Consider the following 9,221-nt stretch of genomic DNA (forward strand, 5'->3'; position numbering starts at 1 on the left):
TGTGACGTTTACTATGCGTCGACAGACCTGTCCTCCAGTCCTATTAAACGGATCCACTCTGCCTCAGGCAAATGAGGCCAAGTACTTTGGCATGTACCTATATCGACGCCTTACTTGGAAAACACACATAGATTGCTTTAAAAATATTAAATAGAAAAAAAAATAGATATCATTTTTAATTATTTCAAAAGTTCATTTAAATAATTTAGTAACAACTACAAGAAATTGCCTTTCTAATAAATAGTTGAAGTTAAAGTTTGTAGGTTTCCAAACTTGTATGATATTTTAACGTAACAATTTTGACATTAATTTAGGTGAACGTCATCATAATGTTAATTGACAAAACTGACGCAAATCTGATGTCATCTTCAAGTTAATCGTTGTCATTTTCACAATAATTGACATAAATTTAATGTCATTATAAAGTTAATTGACCTAATTTTGAAGTTGACCTGACGTCATTGTAATGTTAATCGTTGTCACCTTTAACTTTAATTGACGTAAACGCAATTCAAATTCATATTTTTTTTTATGTAAAACTGACATGATTGTGACGTTGATTGTTGTCATCTTTGACATTAATTGACGTAAACGCAATATTAATTGATATATTTTTTATGTAGACGGACATCATTGTGACATTGACCGTTGTCATCTTTGACAATAATTGTAATGTTGATTGACTTAATTTGATGTATATCTGATGTCATTGTGATGGTGAACGTAGTTATTTTGACATTACGTTTAAGCTGATGGTATAGTAACATTGATAGTTGTCATTTTGACATTTAGATTAAGATTTTATGATTATGGTAAATTACTTAATTAGGGATTTTGGTGATTTTAAAGAGTGTAAGACATAAAGAATCTATAAGCAGCTTTTTTGTACCTATATTATTATTATAATAGAAATATGGAAACAAAATATTGAATACATTGCCTTTTACAACGTTATGCCAAAGCCTCCACCAAATTTGATTCACGTTTGGGTCTTGGTAAATCTATCAGAACGAAATTGTCCTTGCGTCAAAGTTTTGCAACAAGATTTTTATGCTCGGCCCTTTCTGCCTTTTGTGCTCTGCGCCGCACAAAAATCCCACTCGTTTTCCACATATATATTTTCCTTCTTGTTATCCTCCATCGAAAGAAGAAAAAGGAATAAAGGGTAGCAAACCTAAGCAGAATACGATCCGATAAGGGAGAGCGCGCGTCCGCGGGACTTACTCAAACCACCCCACTCGCACACATAAATTCCGACGTTCTTTTGAAAACGCATAAACGTACATCAAACAGCATTAAGCCGCCCAGAAATCGCTGAGTTCTGCAGGAAAAAAAAATAAAATAGAAAAGGCTAGGCAAAAATCTTGCCTGGAAAATATGTTTAATTGAATTGAGAGCGCACATCAAGGGGTTGTAGTTTTGCATTTTTTTTTCGTTTGCTTTTATATTTATTTTACAGTTGGAGCGAAATACAGAAGAAGCCTTTTCGGATCAATAGGCTTTAATCAGGATCGAAACCATTCCGAGATTAAAGCCGGACCAGAAAAATAATCAACTCTTGTTGTGTATTGGTACTTATGTTTTTTTTGTATCGATGCTGTTTTTCTGAAAAAGCACATCCACGTTCAGACTAATTCCAATTAAAACGAAACCTTTGATTCCGTTCGACCAAAGAGGCTTTTCGCCATCTGCGAGTTGGTTCATTCCTATCAAAAGAAATAACGCAATGCGAAGAAGTATAAATGGAAATGGCAATTCTGGTGGATATAAATACTTCAAATAGTACGGTTCATTCGTATCACAATTATACCATGTTAAACGAGGTAGCGAAATATATACTGATAATAAACAAAATCTTTAAAGAATTTTCACATAAAAAAATGAAGCATTATTAAAACTATACAAAAATAGCGAATGTGGTACGTTTCATATGTATTAAAATTATATTGTACTAAATGAGGTATTATAAATTTCAATAATATAGTTTGTAAAAGTTATCTTCATAAATTTTTCTCATAAAAAAAGCAATAGAGAAATTTAATGTTAACACCTCGTATAGTACGGTTATATTATACTAAACGAGTTATTTCTATGCTACATTATATGATGAAATGAATGTGGTTGAATTAATATTTCCCAAAAAATATAATTTTATATTAAACTAATTTACAAAGAATGTTCTTATTAAGAGAACGTATGAAAGTTTTACAGGACTGATCGAAATATTGCTATAATTCTATTTAATTGGAAAAATATGTTAAAAAAGCGTTCGTAGTTGAATAAAATTTTAAACTATAGCAATACCTGGAATAGTAAGGTTAATATTTATTAAAATGATATAGGACTGAACGAAATATTGCTATAATTCTATTTAATATTCAATAAAAGACTTTGAATACAAACTTGCTCCAATTATATTACTTGGAAACCAATATTGCAAGTAATCTTACATGATACAAAATTACGAAATTCAAGAAAAGATTTGAAAAGCTTTCGTGGTTGAACAAAATTTAAAATTATAACATAAAAATATACCGGAATGAACGTAGTATTGTTCTAATTCGATTTAATATTAAACCAATCACTTTGAATAAAAATTGCTGCAATTATATAATTTTGAAAACCAATCGTCTAAAAGCTTTTTCATTAAGAAAAATGAGAAAATTTCTAAACAAAACTTGCAAAAAGCTACCACAGTTTAACGAAATTTGAAATTATAGCAGTGTCTGGAGTAGTAGATTTAATAAGTATCAAAATTATACCGGACTGAACGAGGTTTTACTCTAATTCGATTTAATATTAAACGAATAATTTTGCTGCAATCACATAAATTTTAAAACCAATCGCCTAAGAACTTTTCCATTAAGAAAAATGTGAAAATTTCAAAATAAAACTTGCAAGAAAGCTACCACGGTGGAAGGAAATTTGAACTTATAGCAATATCTCAAATAATAGGTTAAATAAGTATCAAAATTATACCGGACTGTACAAGGTTTTGCTCTAATTCGATTTAATATTAAACGAATCACTTTGAATAAAAATTGCTACAATTATATAATTTTGAAGACTAATGTTGTAAGAAATTTTCCATTAAGAAAAATGACTAAACTTAAAAAAACTGAAATTGTAAAAAAGTGGAACATATTTCGTAATTATAGCAATATCTCGAATAAGTATGTAAATTATACCGGACTGATTAGACCAAAGCAATCAAATACAAAAAACACTTATTTCTTGTTTCTCATATTTTCAACAAATTTTATTTTATTATCAATGTAACTTTTAATTATTGATCACTTATTTATACTAACGTAATTTAATCTAAACATTTTTATTTCATTATTTTACAAAAAAAAAAAAAATTTGATAACTTTAATCAATACAAATGTCTTTAAAAAAAAATCAATTAAAACTATGCCATTTCTTTATACGAAAGTTATTCTTCATTTGTAAAGCAATATGAAGAATATCAAAAAATAAATATAAATAAAGTCGCGATTACATAAATTCGATTTTATTTATATTTCGGTGTTTGGACGCACGCTGAAATTTGTGCTGTACAAACATAAACAAACTGTCGGTATTTTTCCGGAATTAATAAATTGTTTGCGCGTATGTTTGTATACTTGTGTGTGTGTGTATGCATGTGAGTGTTTATGAGTTTTTCGCTCCGCGGTCTGCTATAATGTCGAATGGAATCGCGGAACAAAAACAAACAAGCGAAAAAAAAGAGAGAGTAAAAAAAAATAAACACTCGAAGGGGATGAAAAATAATAGAGGCGAGGGGTCGAAAGAGTGGACTCTCTGACTGCTGGTAAATGTTTTCATTGTGCAACTTTGTGTGAATGTATTTTTATTGTTTCCGGTTCTCGCAATTCACGTCTGTTCCCGGTTTCATTTGTCGCTCACTACGAGGAGAGCGTCTTTGTTGTCGGCTGAAGAATATGTTTTATTAATTGCATTCTGCTGGAGTTTTCGTTCCTCTAGGAAAACGGAAAAAATGAATGCGAATTCATCGTCGATGCGGATGAGGTGAGAGATATCATCCCCATAATGGACATCGATTTTTGCAGCTGCTGTTGTCGTTGTTGGTGTTGTTGTTGTTGTTGCAGAACGGGCGGACGACAATGCTGTCGGCTGCTGTACTCGTAATTAATATCCACAATCGCCACCAGCCACAACAGCAGTTACGCAACACATCAGCGGTTGACGGGGGGCGCGCAGACCGCAGGCGCGCGGCGTCGCGACGCCTACGCCATGTGCCTAACTCCCTCGACTGGACACGACTTTGTTGTCCACTTAATCAAACAACTACACTCGCCGTTTAATGTTTAATGCCCCTACGCACATACTATCCTGTACCCGTGTGTCTGATTGATTGCCCGCAGCTCAGAAATATACTCGGACCTGTACAGATTTCTGTTTAATCCGAACTTCGGTGGGAAAGGTTAAAGATCTAAGCACTCGGCCCTTTAATCGGATTGACCCAGATTTTAACCCTGACCGTAATGCGATAAAATTTGCCTACTTCATCGGAAACGATGGACAAACTCTTCCGATAATGACCTTCCAACATACTTAACGTAGATCCTAGAACACTCTGCATCAAGTGATCCTATTAAACTCATTCACATTAAAAAATCGCAATTATTCACTATGTGTGATTTAAATACTTGTAAAAGGACTGCTACACTTTTACAAACAATTATGAAAAAAATCTTAATTTTTCAATTTTAAACATGCCCAAGTTAGATAAAAAATTAAATAGGAAAGATATTTTTATGAACAAAAATTATTGCTCTTACTATCATTTGTATTAATAATATTTTGTTAATTGCCAAAGAACTTTGATGCAAAAGATTTGAGTTGTACTAAGATTAATCAAATGGTTCAAACAATAATAGTAATAATGTTGTTAAAAATTAAAGAAATGTAACAACAAAAATGATTCTCTATTAAATATTTGATTTCCAAAGCCTTTAATGTGAAATTTAATGAAGAAAAATTGACAATTTGATCTATGCTAAAATTACTGAATTATATTGAGAAATACAAGAAATATATTTTAATCAGCTTATGATTCCAAGAATTGTAAAAACGACAGATTCTTCTGTAAGCAAAAACATCAGTACAGGAATTGGAATGCAAGATTTTTTTAAGTTCATAAGTTCCGTTTATGTGAACAAATACTTTAATAAGTTAACTAAATATTAAGTTTTGGTCTTGTCAGTCGCCAGATCTTAATACTCTATTGGTAATGATTGACCTGCAGGTGAAAAACTTTCATCTTCGTAAATCGCTATTGTGGCCTTGAAAGGTGAAAAACTTGGTACAACTTATTTATTTTATATCTGTGTTGCATATATTTAATATGTTTAAAAAATTACGATAAAACTGCTTTTTTCTAAATAATAAATTAAGTCATGTGAAACTCGGCTTATACTCCGTTTTTCATTGTGATTATAATTAGCAATTAGTGTAGAGTTTCATATGTGTTCATTAGGTAAGATGAATTTGGTAGAGTCGAGCGGACCCGGACGAGTGGATTAGGGATTAAGGGAATGGTTCAAAGGGACTTTCGGTCCGGTTAAAGGGCCGTAATCTCCGCAGACCAAGTTTGTAATCCATCCGCGTACAATGCAGCTTTGATTATTGCTTCGGACGCAAAAGGGAAGGAAGCGGATAGAGGAGAAAAGAGAGTCCCTTTTTGTCGTTTACACAGAAAGAAGATGGAATGCGACTAAAGGGATGAAGGGACATTTTTGGGGGGTGGTTGAATACGTGTGTGTGTGTCGGCGAGTGTGTGTTTTCGCAGTTCGATTGCGACGCTGCTTTAATTTCGTTTCGGTAGAGGCGAGTGTTCAGAACGATGGGTGTAAATTACATCGCTGCGAACATATGTACGACACGCATTCCGGACTGTGGGGTGGCGGCGGCCGTCCGTAATTGTCCTGCTGGAAAATGGACTTTCTCGCAGCACCAGCAGCCGCCCCCCAAAAACCCTATCCTTGTCCACATACAGCTTGTGTCCAGATACGCGAAATTAACGTTGAACATGCGCCGGTGGCAACCGCCACGTCGAACGTCGAAATTAAAATCAGGCCACGGAAAACGTTATTTATACATAGCATATCACCATCGCCGCCGTCCCCTTGACCGTCCCACCATTCCCTTTGCACATAGTGTATTCCTCGCCGTAATTAAAGTTTCCAAAAATAAAAGTTCCTCTTCCAACGACCGCCGCTGTTTGCCAAGCACTGCAACTCTAATTAAACGGTGGTCATCATGCAAGAAATGCAACGATCCATGCATCCACTGATTTTTACAGTTTCTACTATACTACTATTTCTACTATTATTCGTTATTCAGTTTCGTATTATTATTATTTTACTATAGTGATTTCATTATTATGAAAGTTTGGTAAATTATTTTAAAAACAACATTACATAATTATAATAATTCGTTACTAAATCACACAGATTATATTTTTTTTTTATATTGCTTCATTTTACTTAACTATCTTGAAAAATTAAGTATAAAACCATATGATGATGCTCAATACTATCAATAGTGGAATTGGTTCGGCCGGACTAATTGAAATCGGACTTTAAAATCACTTAAATACTTAATAGTATACAACTTAAAAATAGTATGTAAAATTATAAAACAAATCTTTATAATATTTAAGTTATTGTTTTAAGTTTTAAGTAATCAAGTTAAGTCCACTTATTGTAGTTCGTCTTATGCTAAGTCAACTTAAATTAAGTCGTCTCGTGTTAAATTTACTTTAATTAAATAAATTATTAGTTTACCAAGTCACGTAAGTAGAAAAATATAATTATGTTAATGTTCAATAGTAATACAGGAATAGCGTAATTGGATGGACCGAAATTTAAAAACGCTTAAAAACATAATTGTATGTAAAATAATAAAACAAGTCTTTATAAGTCATCAAGTTAAGTCAACTTATATTAGTTCGTCTTATATTAAGTGTACTCAAATTAAGCCATCTTAAGATAAGTTTACTTAAATTAAGTTATCTTATGTTAAGTCTACTTAAATTAAGTCATCTTATGTTAAGTCTACTTAAAATAAGTCATCTTATGTTAAGTCTACTTAAATTAAGTCATATTATGTTAAGTCTACTTAAATTAAGTCATCTTATGTTATGTTTACTTAAATTAAGTCGTCTTATGTTAAATCTACTTAAGTTCACTAATTTACTAGTTTACTTATATTAATTATACTCAAATTAAGTCTCTTAAATAGAAAATATAATTATATGTTAATTTCTTCAATTCTATTCATTGAATAATACAGTATTAGTGTAATTAGTTCGACTGGACTGATTGAAACCGGACTTTAAAACCGCTTAAAAACTTAATACTATAGAACTTAAAAATTGTATGTAAAATAATAAAACAAATCTTTATAATATTCAAGTTATTATATAAAGTTGTTTTAAGTCATCAAGTTAAGTCTACTTATATTAGTTTATCTTATATTAAGTGTACTCAAATTAAGCCATCTTAAGATAAGTTTACTTAAATTAAGTCATTTTATGTTAAGTTTATTTAAATTAAGTTATCTTATGTTAAGTGTACTTAAATTAAGTCATCTTATGTTATGTTTACTTAAATTAAGCCATCTTAAGATAAGTTTACTTAAATTAACTAATTTACTAGCTGACTTATATTAATTATACTCAAATTAAGTCACTTAAATAAAAAAATGTAATTATATGTGTAATTGGTTCGACTGGACTAATTGAAACCGGACTTTAAAACCGCTTAAAAATTAAATACTATAGAACTTAAAAATTGTATGTAAAATAATAAAACAAATCTTTATAATATTAAGTTATTTTAAGTAATCAACTTAAGTATGCATATATTAGTTCGTTTTACATTAAGTGTACTCAAATTAAGCCATCTTAAGATAAGTTTACTTAAATTAAGTCATCTTATGTTAAGTCTATTTAAATTAAGCCATCTTAAGATAAGTTTACTTAAATTAAGTCATCTTATGTTAAGTCTACTTAAATTAAGTCATCTTATGTTATGTTTACTTAAATTAAGCCACCTTAAGATAAGTTTACTTAATTTAACTAATTTACTAATTGATTTATATTAATTATACTCAAATTAAGTCACTTAAATAAAAAATATAATTATATGTGTAATTGGTTCGACTGGACTGATTGAAACCCGCTTAAAAACTTAATACTATAGAACTTAAGTGTACTCAAATTAAGCCATCTTAAGATAAGTTTACTTAAATTAAGTCATCTTATTTTAAGTTTATTGAAATTAAGTTATCTTATGTTATGTTTACGTAAATTAAGCCATCTTAAGATAATTTTATTTAAATTAAGTCATCTTATGTTAAGTCTATATAAATGAACTCATTTTAACGTAAGTTTATTTACATTAATTTATCTTATATTAGTTATACTTAAATTAAGTCACTTAAACAAAAAATGTGACTATTGTTTTTAATTTTATACTCACATAAATTCTTTATATAGAATTGTTAATATAATTTATTTAATTGGTTTTCTAAAATTTGTTAAAATTAATGGAATTTTTAGTATTTCACTAACAAACTACAAACTAACAAATATACTAACTAAATATGTATCCAATAAAATAATTTGTTATGTAACAATATTACAAAATCTGAAAGTATGATTTCATTGAGGTCATCATTAAATAAAAATATGGCAATCCAATCGTAAAAGTCCATCGAGTGTGTTCATAAAAAAAAACATACATACACTCACGTAAAAGTAAATGAGTTTGCCTTTTCAAGCGTCGAAACTTTTCAGCGTTCACTGAACAAAAAAAAACAAAAACGCAAACACACAATCCATAAATAAAAGAAACAAAAAAAAACAGAGAGATGCAAACAAACGGAACCCCGTTTTCAGGAAACAGCAGTTCAGGTCTATAAATTAATTATGAACATTTCGGAGTCGCGCAGCGGTGGATGGAGCTCAACTCAGAGGGTGGGTATATTTCGGGTTTCTGGTTGTAGTTTCGAACCGCAATCGAAGCCTAACCCACAAACCCATGGGGCAAGCATATATATATGTATACACATACACTTTCGATGGGAATCCCCTGACCGCAAATCGTACTTATTTGCTGTGTTACAGGCTGAATCCCATCTCCACTCTCCTACTGCTACTACTGCCGGAACCATAATTAGCTACGCTTTTT

The sequence above is a fragment of the Nicrophorus vespilloides genome, unplaced genomic scaffold, assembly GCF_001412225.1.
Source record: "Nicrophorus vespilloides isolate i.1.1-1 unplaced genomic scaffold, Nicve_v1.0, whole genome shotgun sequence".
Lineage (NCBI taxonomy): Eukaryota > Metazoa > Arthropoda > Insecta > Coleoptera > Silphidae > Nicrophorus > Nicrophorus vespilloides.